This window comes from Pteronotus mesoamericanus, unplaced genomic scaffold, assembly GCF_021234165.1.
Source record: "Pteronotus mesoamericanus isolate MK-2021 breed Mesoamerican mustached bat unplaced genomic scaffold, CSHL_Meso_final contig_74, whole genome shotgun sequence".
Classification (NCBI taxonomy): domain Eukaryota; kingdom Metazoa; phylum Chordata; class Mammalia; order Chiroptera; family Mormoopidae; genus Pteronotus; species Pteronotus mesoamericanus.
Window position 1 is genome coordinate 11,538,801 of NW_026555247.1, and position 18,627 is coordinate 11,557,427.

An 18,627-nucleotide genomic window follows, 5' to 3' on the forward strand; every position below is an offset into this window, starting at 1 on the left:
CAAGATTTGGTTCCCTGGGACTTCTGGTTTTTCCCAAAACTAAAATCACCTTTGAAAGGGAAGAGATTTCAGACTGTTGATGACATTCCGGAAAATACAATGGGGCAGCTGATAGCAATTGAGAACACTGTATGATGTCCCAAGGTGCCAGCTTTGAAGGGGACTGAGACACCATTTTCCTATGTACAATGTTTCTTGTATCTTGTATCTTTTTCAATAAATGTCTCTGTTTTTCATATTCCATGGCTGGATAACTTCTGGACAGACTATTACACACCACCATTAGTAGGGTATAAAGTTCAGAGTATAAATATCACCCAGATTACAAAACGGCATGTTTCTCAAGCCCCAGAGGCTCCCTGTGCTCTTCTTTTAGTCACTTCCTCCCTCACCTCTATTCATTTGGACCACATCTGGTACACATGAGTTTTGCCAGTTTTGCTTATTTTTGTTTTGCTAAATATAAATACAGTTATACTGCAAGTATTGTATTGTGTCTGGTTTTTTTGTTCAACATTGTAAGAATCACCTAAATTGTTGTGCATAGTTGTAGATCACTCAAATATTCTTGCTGCATAATATTCCATCGTAGGAGAAATTTTGGTTATTCATTCAGTGGTTGATAGGGCATTTGGAAAACTTTAAATTTTGGATTGTTATAGGTTGTACTGCTTTGGCCATTATGGTAAACACATGCACACATTTCTGATGGGTATATTACCAAGAGTGGAGGTTGTGTGACATGCACATATTCAGCTTTAATAAATACTGTAAAAAATTCCTCACAGTGGTTGCAGTAGTAAAGACTCATATAAACAGTTTATGAGAAGTCTGGTGGTTCTATATGTTCACTGATTTTTTTGTTTTTTTGGCTTTAGCTATTCTAATGAGTGTGTAATCATATCTCTGTCATTTTAGTTTGTGTTTCTCTGTAGTTGAGTGTTTTTCATCAAGTTATTAGCCATTAGGTCTCCTATTTAATAGAACTTTTTGCTTGTTTAATTTTTTTATTTGTCTTTTTATTGATTTGTATTTCAAATATTCAGAATATAAAGTTTTGGTAGCTGTTTTTATTTTAAATATTTTCTTATTGCAATACTATCAAAAATAAAAATAAATAAATAAATAAGTAAATAAATATTTACTTCCTGTTGGTGTTTTGCCTAATCTCTCTTTTAGCTGTTTCTTTTTATGAACAGAAATCTCAAATTTAATATAGTACAACAATAGGAAATAATTGACAGCAGATCTATAACTCACTCCCTCTCTACTGAAGGTTACCTGGAAAAAAAAGGGTTTAATCAAATTTCCTTGTGAACAAGTTAATGACTATATACCAGAACCTTCATGTTGTTGGCATTCACTAGCAGAAAGATAAAGGAGAATGTTATTCAAAAAATGACTTTTCAGCAGGAAATTACAAACTTATGGTGCACTACTGGTTGAATATTGAGGACACCTGAACATTGTGTAAATAACAGTGGATAACTTGAAGAGACTCTAAAACCAGAATGTATCCCATTGTATGAGTAATGTTTCCACATACATTGCAAAAGGATAAGGTTTTTTGGGGAGGTATTGTCTCAGATATCTCTAAAAAAATTAATTGAAATTTTTAAAATACTATTTTTTATTGGGAAAACTTATACCAACAGTCCTTTGTTTCCTGCATCTATTTCAGCATTTTTTCCCTGCTTTTTATGAGTTCCATGTCACTTGGGCATTGAATGAGTGTTTAACTGAGAGACAGCTATGACATGGAGCTCTTACTGCCTATAACAAAGAGAATGATCAAACTTTTAAAACATAGTTTTTTAAATGTAACTTGAAAATACTAGTTTAATGTAATGTGTTGATAGAGTTAAATGTAATGACGGTTCAGGAAACAAAATAGCAATAGGACTGGAAAACTGAAAAAGATTATGAGGTAAAAGTGGGCTTTCATCCACTGTGTATTTTAGGAACTAAAGCTGTTTATTAGGTGGTATATAATGTGAAGGGTTTAAAAAATCAGTATAGGATTTGACCATTGTGAAATATCTGTTTTGTTTTGTTTTTATCATTGGACTTACCCAAAATCATAACACAAAGACAATAACTGTGGTTTCTTTTTTGAAAAATAATAAAGAGGAGAAAAGATTTGGTAACTCCACTGGCTATTAATAAAGTAATACACAGAGGGCAGAAGTAGGTTTACTGTTGTTTGTATAAAATAAGATATGTAGGTTAAATAAATAGTAATACAAGAATAAACTCTGTTTCACAAACTCACAACTATAAACCTACATTTGCCCATCCCTGTATGTTAACTCTCACATTATCTGAAACATGACCTAAAATTTTAAGCTTTTAAAACTAAATGTATAAGGTTTGTCTTAATTTGGAACAATTATTTAAAAAACAGTACATTGTATATGTATTATACAAACTTCACGTGCTTATTTTAATTTTATTTTTAAATATTTTCATTGATTTTAGAGAGAGAAGGAGGGAAAATGAGACAGAGAAGAACATTGATGTGAGAGAGAAACATGGATTGGTTGCCTCCCATACGTGCACTGACCAGGATTGATCATAATATGTGCTACCACTTATTTGTATCTTCTTTACTTATTTGTAGCTTTCTTTAGTATCTTTCTTCAGAGTCATATAATTTTCCACATATAGGTTTTTTACATCCTTAGTTAATTTATTACTAGCTATTTTATTTTTTTGAAGCAATTGTGAATGGGACTGTTTTCTTAATTCCCCTGTTAGTTCATTATTGGCATATAAAAATGCAACTGATTTCTGGATATTAATTATGTATCTTGCCACTTTAATTAATTCATTTGGCAGTTCTCGTAGTTTCTTGGTGGAATCTTTAGGGTTCTCGATGTACAGTATCATGTCATCTTCAAATATATAATGACAGTTTTCTTTCTTTCTTTGCAATTTGGATACCTTTTATATCTTCTTCTTGCCTGATTGTTGTGGCTAGGACTTCTAGTACTATGTTGAAAAAGAGAGATAAAGGCAGACATCCCCTCATTGTTCCCAATATTAAGGCAACGTTTGTAGTTTTTGCTGCTGGCAGTCAGTTTGTTATATATGTCCTTTAGATATGTTGCCTATATTCTCACTTTGCTGAAAGGTTTGTTTGTTTGTTTGTTTTTATCATTATAAAAGGGTCCTGAATTTTAGTGAATGCTTTTTCTGCATCTATTGATATGATCATGTTGGTTTTTATCCTTCCTTTTGTTGATGTGTTGTATCATATTATTGATTTGTGAATATTGTAGCCAACTTGTATCCCTAATATGAATCCCACTTGATCATGATGTATGATTTTTTGGATGTATTTCTATGTTTGGTTTGCTAATGTTTTGGTGAGGGTTTTAGCATCTATGTTCATCAGGGATGTGGGCTTATAATTTTCTTTATTTGAAGTGTCTTCATTGGTTTTAGAACTAGGATAATGCTGGCCCCATAAAATGAGTTTGGGAGTCTTCTGTTCTCTTAAATTTTTTGGTATAGTTTGGGAAGGAAAGGTGTTAGTTCTTGGAATGTTCAGTAAAATTCGTCTGTGAAGCCATCTGGTCTAGGGCTTTTGTTTGTTGAGATTTTTTTTTATTACTGTTTCAATTCCTCTAGCTATAATCTGTCTATTGAGATAACCCCATTCTTCTTGACTGAGTTTTGAAAGACTATATGTTTCTAGAAATCTTTTTGTCCAATTTGTTGGCATATAGCTGTTCGTAATATTTTCTTATAATCCTTTGTATTTCTTTGGTGTCAGTTGTTACTTCTCCTCTTTCATTTCTGGTTTTACTTATTTGGATCCTCTTTCTTTTTTTCCTGATGAATCTGGTTAAAGGTTTGTCAATCTGTTTATCTTTTCAAAGAACCAGTTCTTGGATTCATTGACTTTTCATATTTTTTATACTCTTAGTTATTTCTGCTCTAATTTTCATTATTTCCTTACTTCTACTCAGTTTGGGCTTTGCTTGTTCTTTTTCAAGTTCTTTTAAGTGTAAAGTTAGGTTGTTTATTTGAACTTTTTCTTGTTTCTTGAGATAAGCCTGTAATGCTATGAATTTCCCTCTTAGAATTGTTTTCCTTGTCACACAGGTTTTGGGTTGTTTTATTTTCATTTTCATGTATTTCAAGATATCTTTTGATTTCTTTCTTGATCTCATTGTTAATTCATTCATTGTTTAATAACATGTTACCATACTTAACTTCCATATGTCTGTGCATCTTTTAGTTTTCTTCTTGTGATTATGTATTATGATACTAGAAATCATACTAGAGATACTAGATAGTAGAGAAAATGGTGGATATGATTTCAATCTTCTTAAATTTATTGAGACTTGTCTTGTGTCCTAACATGTGGTCTATCCTAGCACACATTCCATGTGCACTTGAAAAGAATGTATATTCCCCTGCTTTGGGATGAAATGTTCTGAAACTATCAATTAATCCATTATGTCACTTAAGGCTGCTGTCTCCTTAATGATACTCTGTCTGGAAGACCTACCAATTAAAGGAATGGGGTATTAAAATCCCCTACTATAACAGTGTTTTTGTCAATCTCTCCTTTTTATGTCCATTAAGATTTGCTTCACATATTTAGGTGCCTCTTATATTGCGTGCATTAATGTTTATTAGGGTTATATTCTCTTGTTGGATTATTCCACTTATCTTTATGCAGGGTCCTCTTTTGTCTTTTATTATAGTTTTGGTTTTAAAGTCTATTTTATCAGATACAAACATTGCTACCCCAGCTTTCTTTTCCTCTTTATTTGCATGAAATATCTTTTTCCATCTCTTTTCTTTTAGTCTGTGCTAATCACTCTGTGGTTGATCACTTGAAGATAGTATATATATGGATCTTGTTTTCTTATCTTATCAGCTACCTTGTCACATCTTATACTATTCTATTTCCCTCCACTTTAAAAAGCTTTTCTTTAATGAAGTTTTTGATGAGAAATAGACCACAATTAATGGTTACATTGGTGGATGTCTAAACTGGAGAAATTCTGTATATTTTTTTTAAAAAGAAAAATATTTTACATAAAAAATGTAGTTGTCAAGTTTAACATTTTGTTATATAATTTTTAAAAACTACTTTCAAGTTTAGATGAGCCATCCCATTTAATATGAAGGTTAAATGCAAGAATACCAACAGGCATAGACAATAGTTTCCCAACTATTTGGTGATACATACTGGTTTTTCAAAAAATTTTTTGATGAAACCTAAGGCTATGTAACACAAACAGATAAGACATTATGTTAGCTTGGGAGATATTTTAGGTGGGAGTAGCTAATTGTCTGCTTCCATCATAACGAACACTTTTGTGCAAAAGTGCAATCCAGTGAGTCCACCAGGATAAAGTAGACACAAAACACACCCTCTGAAAATTAAATCTTCAATTAGATTTGCTTATCATTATCAATCTGGATTCAGGAGAATGTGAACCAAAGATGCTGAATTTTCATTTTAGTTTATTGATTATGAGCTATGCTTTCTGATATTAAACAAATATTTAGCTGAGTCTCTGAAATGCTTTACTAAATTATAAAATGTATTATTAATTACATATAAATAATAATAAATGCATAAGAAAAATGCTAAAGCAGTACAGAAGTCATTTTCACTTTTTTTTTCAAATATGGACTTCTTTCACAGATTTAGTGATTACTAAGTAGTTTTGTTATTTTTTTCTGAACTACCATCATAATATTAAAAATAACATATCCTTATCTTTATTTGCTGAGAAATTCAGTAGACATTTATTATCTTCCTGCTTTCTTCCCTAAATCCCTAAATTGTTAATAGGACCCAGGCCCATATAGTGTCTAAATTACTAAAAATTACTTTAATAAATTAGAAATACAAACGTGTATGAATCTTTTAAGCTGCTATGAGAATTTTTGTTCAGCAGGAGGATATGTATCTTCCCCTAAACAGAAAGGTATTGAAATTTTATAAATTTATTATATGCAGCTCTCTCAATTGAATTAACTTGTATTCTCTATACTAACATATTCCATCTCTAATAAACTATATAACGGTTCCATTAAATAAGTCAAAGGGAAGACTGTGTGGAGTGTATTTCGTACTTTGCAGAGTTTTATCCAGTTGTGACCTTTGCAGTAGCGATATTCTGAATCATCAGATAAATTGAAGGAGATGTGAAAGTGCAGACCCTGAACAAATACTTTATCAGAGCTATATCAGTTGACATCTAAACTTCAAGTACAATAAAGCGTTCCTGTGTGGTTTTCCTGTTAGTACATTGACATTGTGATACCGCTTTGTTTTTGTGTGTGCTTCCGCGTGTGTGTGATTTTAAAAAGATCAGTATCATTTAATCAAATTTGAAAGCTGAGATTGCTAAATATAAGAACAAATGTTATTAAAATAGTTATATACTTGGCAGATATAATCACACTGTAGATATAGATATAGTCAACTAAGGTGGATATTTTCTTTGTTTTTACCTGTGTTTATGTAATAATTGATTACATACCTCAATGAGATTTGTATCATATTAAATAAAATAAATCTAATTAATGAACTGATAAACAAATTTATTAACTTATACTTATTTGTATATTAACTTATTATAAACTAATAAACTTGTTTATATATATATATTCTTAATTTGGTTGTTTTTTTTCTCATGTCCAAATTCCTCCAAAAGGAATTAAACTACTAAAAGGTATTATTTTAATTGAAATATAAATTTAAACATACATCAAGGATATTTGCTGTAATATTAATTGAAAAAACTTGTACTGCAAAACTTGAAGTACAAATTTTATAACCTACCATTACCACTGCATTTCTTAAGAGGTACAACCTAGGCAGCCATAATCAAAGTGAGTGTCAAACAGAATAATGCAAGACTTGCAGTGGTACATAGCTGTAAGTACCCTGAACTCAATGCATTAAGAGTCTTCCCGAAGAGTGAGTTTTATCATCTCAGAGGGTGTGCAGGATATTGGAGATCAGAAGTAGAGATATCATTTTGGGAGTTAGACCTAAAAATTTGAAAGAATAACCTCTTATACATTTGCCTTTCTATCATCTACTTAAGAAATAAAATGTTGCAATTCCAATGAAATATTTTCTGTAAGTACTCTCTGGACTTAATTTGGTATTCTTATGTTTTGGCAAGTGTTATATTTTATAACATATTTCTTATCTTTAAAATATATTCTATATTTTATGAGTGCCTATTGAAGTTATATGCTATCTGCATTGTTTTACAAATTGTTTATATTTGTTTGATATATTTTTGAGAATGTCACCTTGGAACATATAACTTATATACATCCATCTCACAGCTAATAAATAAATACAATATATGTATATGTTTTCCTTTCATGGACATTTGGGTTGTTTCTAAATTTTCTCTATTACATATATTTTATATATATATATATATATATATATATATATATCTTCTTATGTACTTGTATGTGATTTTCTCTCTAGAGAAAAGATTGCTGGGTCATAAATACAAACATCTTCAAATTTTCTGTATATTGTCAAGTTACCCTTTAAATTGGTTGTACTTATTTAAATTCCCACCAGAAGGTTATAAAAAATTTATTTTCTCCACATTCTCATCAGAATGGTGTACTTTAAAATTAAATGTTACCAGTCTCTGATTATGAAATCGTTCCTTATTGTAGTTTCAACTTGCTTTCTTCTCATTGTCACTGAGGAGAAGCATTTTAAAATTCCAATCATACTTCCTCTCCTTTGAATTGCTTATTGCTGTATTTTGTCCATTTTGTTGGATTTTTACCCTCCTTCCATTTCTTCCTTCCATCCTTCCTGCCTCCCTCTGTCCCTCCCTTCCTTGTCTTCCTTACTTTACTGGATTCATCATTGTTTATGTCAGCATGTTAGTTCTTTGTCTGTTTTATGACTGCATTTCTCCCACTTTTGGATTACCTTTGTTTGTATATGTAATTTTACACAAGTATCTTACAAAGTTTTTTAAAAGGTTTGTACTCTGTGTTATTTTTTTAAAAAAGTCCACCCTGATCCTGAGGTCATATATTCCATATTTATATCAAAATTTAAAAGTTTTTATTTTCAGATTAAAGCTTTTGTATCAAGACTTGATTTTTTTCTATATGAGTGACAATGTTAATATATTTAATTAAATATGTCATTGTTTTATCCCTCATCAACAATGACATTTATTTAAAATAATATTTCCATACATTGATAGATACTTTACTAAGTATTTTGCTATCAAATTCAATTCTATTCTATTCTTGTATATCATATTCCATCTTATTCTAGCCTCATCTGTCCTAATGTAGGTTATCAAATACTGTTCTATGCTGTCCTATTCAATTCTTCATGGCTAGGTCAATACAAAACTATCTGGATTATTTCTAAATTGCTATATCTTTATAAATAAAACCTCATCTGTCATTTTTATCCAGCAGAATCACCATTGCAATTCTTAGTCTTTTTTCCCATATACCTATTTTGAACCACCTTACTTAAAACATGTTCCTTAAGACACAATGCTCATTGGCCATGCACTTAATTTAAAAATTAATTTGAGGAGAAGTGGTATCTTTAATATTTTTAGCCTTATTATCATATACTTTTCATTAATATTTTAAAAATTCATTATTCATTAAATTTTTAATACAAGTTTTCAGCATTTCTTACAGATTTTTTTCTTAATCCATTTTTGCTCTCTTCTACCTTCCCCCACCCGCCTTCTGCTCTGGCAATTACTATACTGTTGTCTATGTACATGTACTGGGTTTTTTTTCTCCTTAATCTCTTCACCTTTTTCACCCAGCCACCCCCTAACAACAACTTTCTCCTCTGATAACTGTCAGTCTGTTCCATGTATCTATGAGTCTGTTTCTATTTTGTTTGTTACTTAATTTTGTTCATTAGACTCCACATATGAGTGAAATCATATGGTACTTGTCTTTCTCTGACTGGCTTATTTCACTTAGCATAATGTTCTCCAGGTCCATCCATACTGTCACAAAAGGTAAAATTTTCTTCTTTTTCACAGTAGAGTAGTATTCCATTGTGTAAATGTCCAACAGTTGTTTCATCCCCTCATCTGCTGATGGACACTTGGGTTGCTTCCTTATCTTGATGATTTAAACAATGCTGCAATGAACATAGGGGTGCTTATGTTCCTTCAAATTAGTGTGTGGTTCCTTTGGATATATTCCCAGAAGTGGGATCACTGGGTCAAAAGACAGATTCATTTTTAATTTTATCTTTTTAAAGGTGTTATTCATTTATTTTAGAGAGACAGGAAGGAGGGAGAAAGAAAGGGAGAGAAACATCAATGTGTGATAGATACCAGGGACCTGGCCTGCAATCCAGGCATGTGCTGTGACAAGGAACCAAATCAGTGACCTTTCGGTCCACATGCCAGTGCTTAATCCCCTAAGCCATACCAGCCAAGGCCATTTTCAATATTTTTAGGTATCTCCATACTGTTTTCCAGTGTTTGTACCAATCTACATTCCCACCAACAATGCAAAAGTATTCGACTTTCTCCACATCTTTGTCAATACTTGTTGTTTGTTGAGTTATTGATGATAGCCAATCTGACAGGTGTGAGATGGTATCTCATTGTGATTTTGATTTGCATTCCTCTGATGATTAGTGACTTTGAAGATTTTTTCATGTGTTTAAGGGCCATCTGTATGTCCTTGGAAAAGTGTCTATTCAGGTCCATTGTCCAATCTTTAATTGGGTTATTTGCTTTTCTTGGTGTTGAGTTCATTAGGCACTTTATAAATAAGTAATTTAGTGTTTGGGGTTTCTTAGGATATATTTCCAGAAGTGGAATCACTGGGTCATAAGGAAGTTCCATTTTTAATTTTTTGAGGAGGCATCATACTGTTTTCCACAGTGGCTAAACCAGTTTGCATTCCCACTGACAATGAACAAGGGTTCCCATAAGTGCATGAGTTTTTACTCATGTTTGTTAGATACAGTTATATATATATCTATATCTATATATATATAGATATATATCTTTTATTTGGGGCTACAATTAAAATAATCTTTTAAAAATTGCATTCATAATAGAATTGATTTATAGAAATAACGTCCAGAAATTGTATTGTACAATCTTAATCTTATTAACACAATTTTCTCTAGAACCTACTAAATTTTCTATGTAATTGTACCAGTCATTTTTTTATTTCCAAACTTTTATTTTATTTTTGTCTTTTTAAGTTAGTTGATATTTACTACAAATCATTATGATTATCATATTTGTTTAGTTTGAGATGATAAAGAGTGAATTATGATTTTTACAATGAAGTTGTAATACCATCATGTAATTGTGTTATTTTGTTTTAAGTACTCTATATTTTACTAAGAAAGTTCCCAAGTTTTCTTATTTTCCCTTTCTTTTATTGTGCTTTGGTGTTGAGTTTTATAAAATCCTTGAGATAAACCTGACTTTATTTATTTATTTGTTTGTTTATTTTTGTTGTAGCTTGTTTTAATTTCTCAGTAAATTCAGTTTAAGAATATATTGGTTTGAGCACTTCTAAATGAACAAATGTGGTTTGAATTTCTCATGTCTATCCTGGTCCCATTTTGGTTTCAAGAACAATGTTATTCAAAGAGTGATATATGAACTGGTGCCAGATTTATGGTGTTAGTTTTTTGTTTTTATTTTTTGTCTTCACCATCAATTGGTTACCTCCAGCACATATTCTGACTGGGAATCAAACCCTCAATCTTTTGGTTCCCCGAACGATACTCCAACCAACTTACGTACCCAGCCAGGACTGGGGCTGGTTTTGAACTGTTTATTATTGGATCACATGAAATAAGAACCTTGGTCCACAATATAAATTAACTACATCACTAACCTAATTTTAATTCAGCTAACATTTTTAATGCACATCTTTTCCAGTGAGGGAATCAATACATTGATTTACATTCCAGTGCAAAATCTTTATCTCAGTGCTGATCAATAACAAACAGTTGACTTGGTTACTTTGAATACAACTATTCTGGGGTACTCTGGTTATGAAACAGGCTAAGTAATAGTTTTTTCCTATTTCTTCAAAAAAGTTTTTAAAAGTATATATTAGCTTTTTTTGAGTATTTTAATGATTAAAACATTAAAATAATATTTGTGCTATTTTGTAATTGTGTATGTTTGTTGGGGATAGGTCTTGAAGTTTTGATGGAATATTTAAATAATTATTTTAAACATTTTTCCCTGAGTTAGTGTTTTTAAATTACCATCATTTCTTGGAAAATTTCCAAATCATTTAATTTTTACATTCATTTAAATAAAAATAATTATTATATTTTCATATTATTTTCAATCTCTTCTGTATTGTTAAGATTGTGCCTTTTTTCTGGACCTGATGATGTTCAATACTTTTTTTTTTAAATTTTCTGTATCAATCTAGATAGAAGAATGTCCATATGTTTAGCTTTTTTTTTTTTTTTAATGTTTTTTAATTAATTTATTTACTTTTTAAATACATTTGTCTCTGCCTTCCCCCCCCTCTTTCCCTTGCCCCCTCCCACCTTCCCTCCCTCAGCTCTTCCCCTTTGGTTTTGTCCATGAGTCCTTGCTATATGTTCCTTGACTTTCCCCTTCCCTTCCCTTTCCCTGTTTAGCTTTTACATAGAATCTACTTTATTAGGTTTGTTAATTCTCTTTATTTAAAAAAAAAAAATTTTCCTCACCTTATTTTTACTTTTTCTTCTTTATTTCAGCTTATCTTGTTTTTTTTTATTTAAGTTGATTGTTAAATATTTAATTTTCAACTTTTTTTATTTCTAATATGCATTTGACTTATAATTATTTTCATACAGCATCTAGCATTTTACATACATACTTAACAAAAATGTAGCATAAACCAATACCTATACCACCCAACGAAACTATACAAGAATCTCAAAGCATTGAAAAATTTTTCTCCTTTTTAATCTTGCATTTTATGGTTGCCCGGCATTTTAGGTTTCTATTGCTTATTTCCAAATTAATTATTATATTGTTATTTTAAGTTAATAACTTATATGTTTACCTACATATTTACTAATTTACTTGGAGATTATTCTTCCATAGGTCTTTTTTATCCTTCCTTATTCAATTTCCCTTCTACTGAAATACATCATTGAGGCTTATCTGAGATTTGAATTTTTCTCTTTAAAAATGTCTCTTTTTTCCTTTTACTATATTGATACCTTAGTTATCTATAAAATTATAGGTTCCCATTTATTATTTTCTCATAGTTTTAAAGGTATTATTCCACTCTCTCCTTTTTTTTATTTTTTGATTGGTTTTAGAGAAAGAAAAAGGGAGAAAGAAAGAGAGACAGGGAAAAGGGAGAAGGAAAGAAAGAAAGAGAAAAAATCAAAGAAAGATAGAGACATCTTTAGTTGTTCCACTTACTTATGCATTCATTGGTTGCTTCATTTATGTGCCCTGACCAGGGATAGAACTCACAGCCTTGGCACATTGGGACAATGCTATCCAACTGAGCTACTTGGACAGGGCATCACTCTCTTCTTTAAATGAATGTCAGAAGCTTGTTACTGCTTCTGGAAATTTTTCCTTCTCTATGTTTAAGATATCCTTTTTGTCTTCTGTGTTTCACAGTTTTAGTATCATGTATTGAGGAGGTGGGTTTTTATCTTTGTCTTTGTTTACTAGCCTTTGGAATCTTTGTGACTCCTCCCAGAATATAACTACTTTAATGACATATAACCTCTATTACACATTTAAATTCTTTGTTCTACATTTTCAGCTTATTTTGGTGTTTTTAATTATTAGTATATTTAGGATATCTAATCTGTGTTATTGCCAGCAATAAAGTTCTAGTCACTAAATTTAAGACCAGAAATTTTGTTTATAAAGCATTTATGAAACCGTAATGTAACGAAAGTAATTAAGGGAAAGTCCTGCTCTAAAACATAAACAGAAAAGAAACAACAGTTTTGTAATCAAGCACTTAAAACTTCTCCAAGAAGACAGTTTCTTTAGCTGAACACTAAACACTTCAGAAGGACAATTTAACAATGGAATTTCATCTTCGTTTGGTGAGGAATGAATAGAAATATTTGCTTCTATTTTTTGCAATAAAAGACAAACGACTGAATGAACATAGGTCTGGCATAGTCTTTAGTTACTAAAAGTTAAATGACAGTTCTTACACTGAACGACAGAATACTTCTTTACAGATAGGCTTCCCTGAAGCTTCTCCAGGGCAGCAAACAAGGAAACTAGAACAGAGAACAGGAACCTCTCACTACCTACCTGCAGTATCTACTATTTCTCCAGAGATATTTTAAAGCCTTTTAATTGTTACTAATTATAAAATTTGGAGGATAAATATTTAAGCACATTTCATTTTTTTTCCTAACAAAAGCATGCCCCCCCCACCCCCGCTTAAGTCAACAATTACCCTTCTGGTGGCATTTGGTGAACACAACAATGTCATTATGGATTCCCTGTATTGAGGCATCTCACTGATTCATGGAACTGCAAGAAAGGTATCACACCAAAATTTGTCAGCCTCGGGGATCTGAGGAGACTCAATGACATTAAAAAGCTGTATCAAGGATAGTTTTTTCAGTGTAAAATCCCTTTCATTGTTTTTTCCTGTATGATTCTTTTGAAAAGTAAATGTTAACTGACCGCCCCCCCCCCGCCCCCGCCAAACCGAAGAACTTACACCTGGGGCTGAAAAGGAACAGTCCAGATTAAATAGATATATTTGATAGGTTCATTCAATTTCTTTTGTCATAACATGTTTAGTTCTATTTTAAGTGTATTTGAAAACTAATGTTTAAACTGACACATCCTCACAAAAATCATTTAATGTTATATTGAATAATCAAAAGTTAATCAGGATTTTGTTATATTTTTGCAGTGAAGTGTTATATTATTTGTGTAAGGTGTACAAAGCTAAGCATACACTTTGAATTTGAATAGTGGAATTAAGGAATCAAGAAGAATTAAGAAGAGAGGAAAGGAGCAACAAAGGTATATAGGAACTAAGTCATTATTTCTCATAGTTGAATGTCATTGAAAAATATCAACAGAATATAACTAAATTTTATTAGTACCTAATGAATATAAGTCATAAAGTAGTAGTGTAAGCTTAATACTTCTGAGTTGGAGAGAAAGAAGTAAATTTGATAAACGAAAAAGTAAATGTGGCTTCCTATAAAAAGAACTATAGCTGAGGCATCTATCAGATACATGTTTTCATTAAATTTTCTGTTTGTCTTGATTTTTCATTCCTTTTTGTTGTTATTGTTTTTGCTGTTGAAAACCATGTTCATGTATCACTATGGGAAATGATTAATAGTATTCTACCAACTGAAGACATTTATCTTAGGGTCCTACTTAGTGTACAAACTGAATCTCTGTAAACTTATAATTTTGAAGAAGTAAATTCAGAACAAATTGTTAGTCAAGTTAACACTCTTTACATTTTTAATATTAAACTGAATAAATGTTTCTCTCCCCGTGGATAGAGGAGGTAAGTAATTATTTTTGTGCTAAAGAATATGGTACAGAAAAAGTGATTAGCCTTTTCTAGACAGTTTTTTCAGGAGCATTCTTTTCCTGATTTTATCTTTTCTGGATATCAGAAGCTTTACTGCATGCAATAAATTAGTAACTTTCATTCAACCTAGTTGTCTATGTAAAATAATAAATGGAAGGCTTTTAAACTAGAAGTTTTTATATAAAAAGTATGTGTAGGTATATATGTATGTGTATTAGTATATACATATATGTAAGTATACATGTAAAGATAAACACATACAGATACCTATGTATATTTATTTGTATATTTATTTTTGTATATGTATACATATATTTATATGTATATTTATTTTGTACCATAGTGAAGCATAAAATTAATTAGAAGCACACAATTTCTATAAAATACCAGTATGCTTCCAGTATGAAGCATACTGGTTCCCCTGGTTCTGTTTTATTTATTCTTTTTTCTTTATGATTTTCCTCTGGATGTCCAATGACACCCTTGTACCATATAATTTGGGCTTAAATTATCACTTGAGGATAATGTTGCAGATTGCGTTTTACATTTTAAGACTATGCATTAGGTTGAACATTAAACACTTAGGTTAAAACTAAGTGAGTATAATAATGTTTCCAGCTATTGTTACGTATTATACTACTCCAAAATTAAGTGACTTAAAACAACAACCATTTTGTTATAGTTTATAAAGAATTAGGGGACAGTTTGGCCCGGTAATTCTTTTGTTTCTCATGGGTGTAGTAGGGTCCTTTATGGCCTAATTCTTATGTTTGGTCCCTGGTGATACAGCTAGAAGGCTGGACGCAGTTCAGCAATGAACATGCATGTGGCCCCTCCAGTATAGTGGTCTCTGGGTAGCTAAGCTTCTTATGTGGTTGTTGATTTCACCCAAAGAATGCATTGTAGGTGGTTTGGTAAAAGCTGAAAGGCTACTTGACTTTGAAATTCCGACAACATCACTTCTGCCACATTCTATTTGCTAAGCAAGTTTGAATTTTTCCTCTACCTCTCAATAGGAAAACAAGCAAAGAATTTGCAACCATCTTTAATCTACTACAATAATGTTGCCATGTTGACTTTTCATATAACTATTCAACAGAAGGATCCTAGCCAGTGTGTCTCTGAGAAGTTATAAAAGTCATGGGAACCAGTACTTCTAAAGTTTTGAATCTTAAAATATAAAAATCACACAGATCAGCTATTCCCTCTTCATTCCCCCACCCTTTTTCAGCTTCTCAACTTGTATCCCTGTTAAAATCATGTGCATATCAAACTTGAAAAGTAAGGTTGTGAATGTGTATTTCACACTTTTATTTTTACACTCTAAACATTTTCTTACAGAAAATTTGAGTTGATCTTAAAAATACTTAAAAAGTAACTCAATCTAAAATACACATCTATGAAAGTGCCCTGGACAGTTGGCTAAGTTGGTTGGACCACCATCCTGTACACCAAAAGGTTGCGCGCTCTATTTCTGGTCAGGGCACACACCTAGGTTGTGGGTCCGATCCCTAGTAGAAATGTATGTGTGAGGCAACGGATTAATGTTTCTCTCTAACATCGATGTTTCTTTCTCTCTCCTCTTTCCTCTCTCTCTAAAATCAATAAATTTATTCTGGGGTGAGGATTAAAATAAGTAAATAAATAAAATATATATCTATGAAAGATGCTGAAGGACTAAAATTTTTCCATCGTTCAATCAAGACTTTAACCCCAAACTATTCTTCTCAACCCCTTTTGAAAATCCCAAATTAAGCAAGAAACAGCTAAACTGAAAGTCCAGGTGTGTCTCCCTGCATTCCATTCTGAGCAAATATCTGTTTTACCACACCTTCCGAGCATTGCCACAGTGAACAGCAGCATTGAGCTGGGTGATTTTCCATGTACAATATAACTTTGTCTTTACAATTCTTTCAACTTTGACATCCAAACTAGGTGTTAATTTAGATCAAATTTAGATCTGGAAACAATAGGAGAGATATTATTTCTTGGTGTTCTCATTTTGCAGACATGGAAACAAACAAGTAGAGAATAAGAAACACTGAATCATAACAACAGGTAACCATTTTATGTAGAACATTATTATTGCTCTAAAGTATAAAAAAAAAAGTGCACTGACATGAGGTTAGTTATCTGTTGTTGCAAAAGTTATCCTCAATTTAATATCTTAACAACACCACATCATGCTTTCCCAGGTTCTGAGGATCAGAAACCTGGGTGTGGCTTTAATGGGTCTTTGGGTTCAGGGTCTCCCACAAGGCTGCACTCAGGTTTTCGGCCTGCCACAGCCATCTCAAGGTTCAACACAGGTAGGATCCAGCTCCAAGCTCTCAGGGTGGTTGTTGATAGGATGTAGTGTCTCACAGGCTGTTGGACTGAGTTAGGGCCTTAATTCCTTACTGGGTATTGCTTAGGTCTTTAGTAAGGAAGCGGCTCTGACTCCCTTGCCATTGGGCCTCTTCACAGGACAGCACAAAACACTGCAACTGGCTTTGTCAGAACAAGTAGAAGAGAACAACAAGACAGAAGACACCATCTTTCATAATTAGTATAGGAAGTGGCATCACATCTCTTTAGCAGTATTTTATTCATTAGAAGCAAGTCTCCACATCCAGCCTACACTTGGAGGAAAGAGAATACCCAAGAGTTTGAACATTCTGGGGCAGGGATCAAGGGGGAATCATTTTAGAAGCTGTCCACCACTATTTTGTATACATTCAAAATTTTAAATATATTTTATATTTGTCTGAGAAAAATATATTGTCAACTTTTGCAGGCTTACGCTCATTTCCTGTTGGCCATTTGGACATATTTGAACTATGATCTATCTTAAATACTTTAATGGATAAATGTAAAGGTGCATGTGTGTCTGTGCGTGTTGTCATTTTTACTTCAAAGACACCAAAGGGAACTAAAAATAGAGCTTCTGTATTATGATCAGCTTATAAAAATTTCAAAACCACCTGGAAAATATTTTAAAATTCATTTGATATCAGATGTAACAGAGGTCTTACCTTGCATTCTAAATTTGCTTGCATACATGTCTCAGAATACATAGCAGCTCTTTAGATTTATGAAGTGATATTTAAGGTGTGAATAGAAAATGTATAAATACAGTTCCCCAGCAGGATACTTATAGAAAGACTTAACAAAATTGAAGCATATAAAAGGCAAATCCTGTGATTGCTTCATTTAATAAAATTATTATGAACAAGTTTAAAAACATAATTTGAAATTTTTAGTAATCATATGAAATAAAGAAATTTCTGCTGCTGTTAATGACATTTTATTAATTCCAGTGACACACTAACAACAGGATATTGAATAAATTAAAAAATCCTGTTTATATAAGTATAGATAATGGTTTTTACAAAATAAGATTGACATGGTTGGCTGTCTCAGTGATATTTTAAGTGACATTTTATTTACTATGATTTTTATCATTCTTCTTTTGCTTTTCAAAAACATATTCTATGGTCTTTTAAAATAACCATGCAGAAAATATTAGGATGTATGAAGCCTGGTGGAAATTTTTTAAATTTAAATCATATACAATATGTTGGTGCTTACTTTATACTTTAAACATCTATGTGGATTTTCACATATATAGATCTCATATACTTTATAAAATCAAAAGATTTTATAAAATATGATTGATTTTCTTTTGAAATTTTATTCATTCTTGGCTTTCAGGAAGTTGCCACTTTTTCTGAGAGGTAATCTTCCTGTATTTCCACACAACCCAGTGAGAGAGAAATGCTCTTCAAAGGATAGAGTTGCTGACTGTGGTAATTGTGAATGGAAAGATTATGTGGAAGAAAATAAAAATGCACAGAAGAGTCTACATATATTGTAAATTCATGAAATTTTATTATGGCTGTCCAAGCTGACTAAGACAGCCCCTATCATCTGACTTCGTTCTCAGGGGTACGACCAACTTTCAAACTCGAGGAGCAAGAACTAGGCAGGGAAACCGGTTGCTTTAGCCTTTCCTTTTTTGCTGAATTTCTTAGTGGAGGTTATTTCTCAACTTAGGACAGCTCTTGTCCACTGCTGTCATGGTGACCTGGTTGGCAG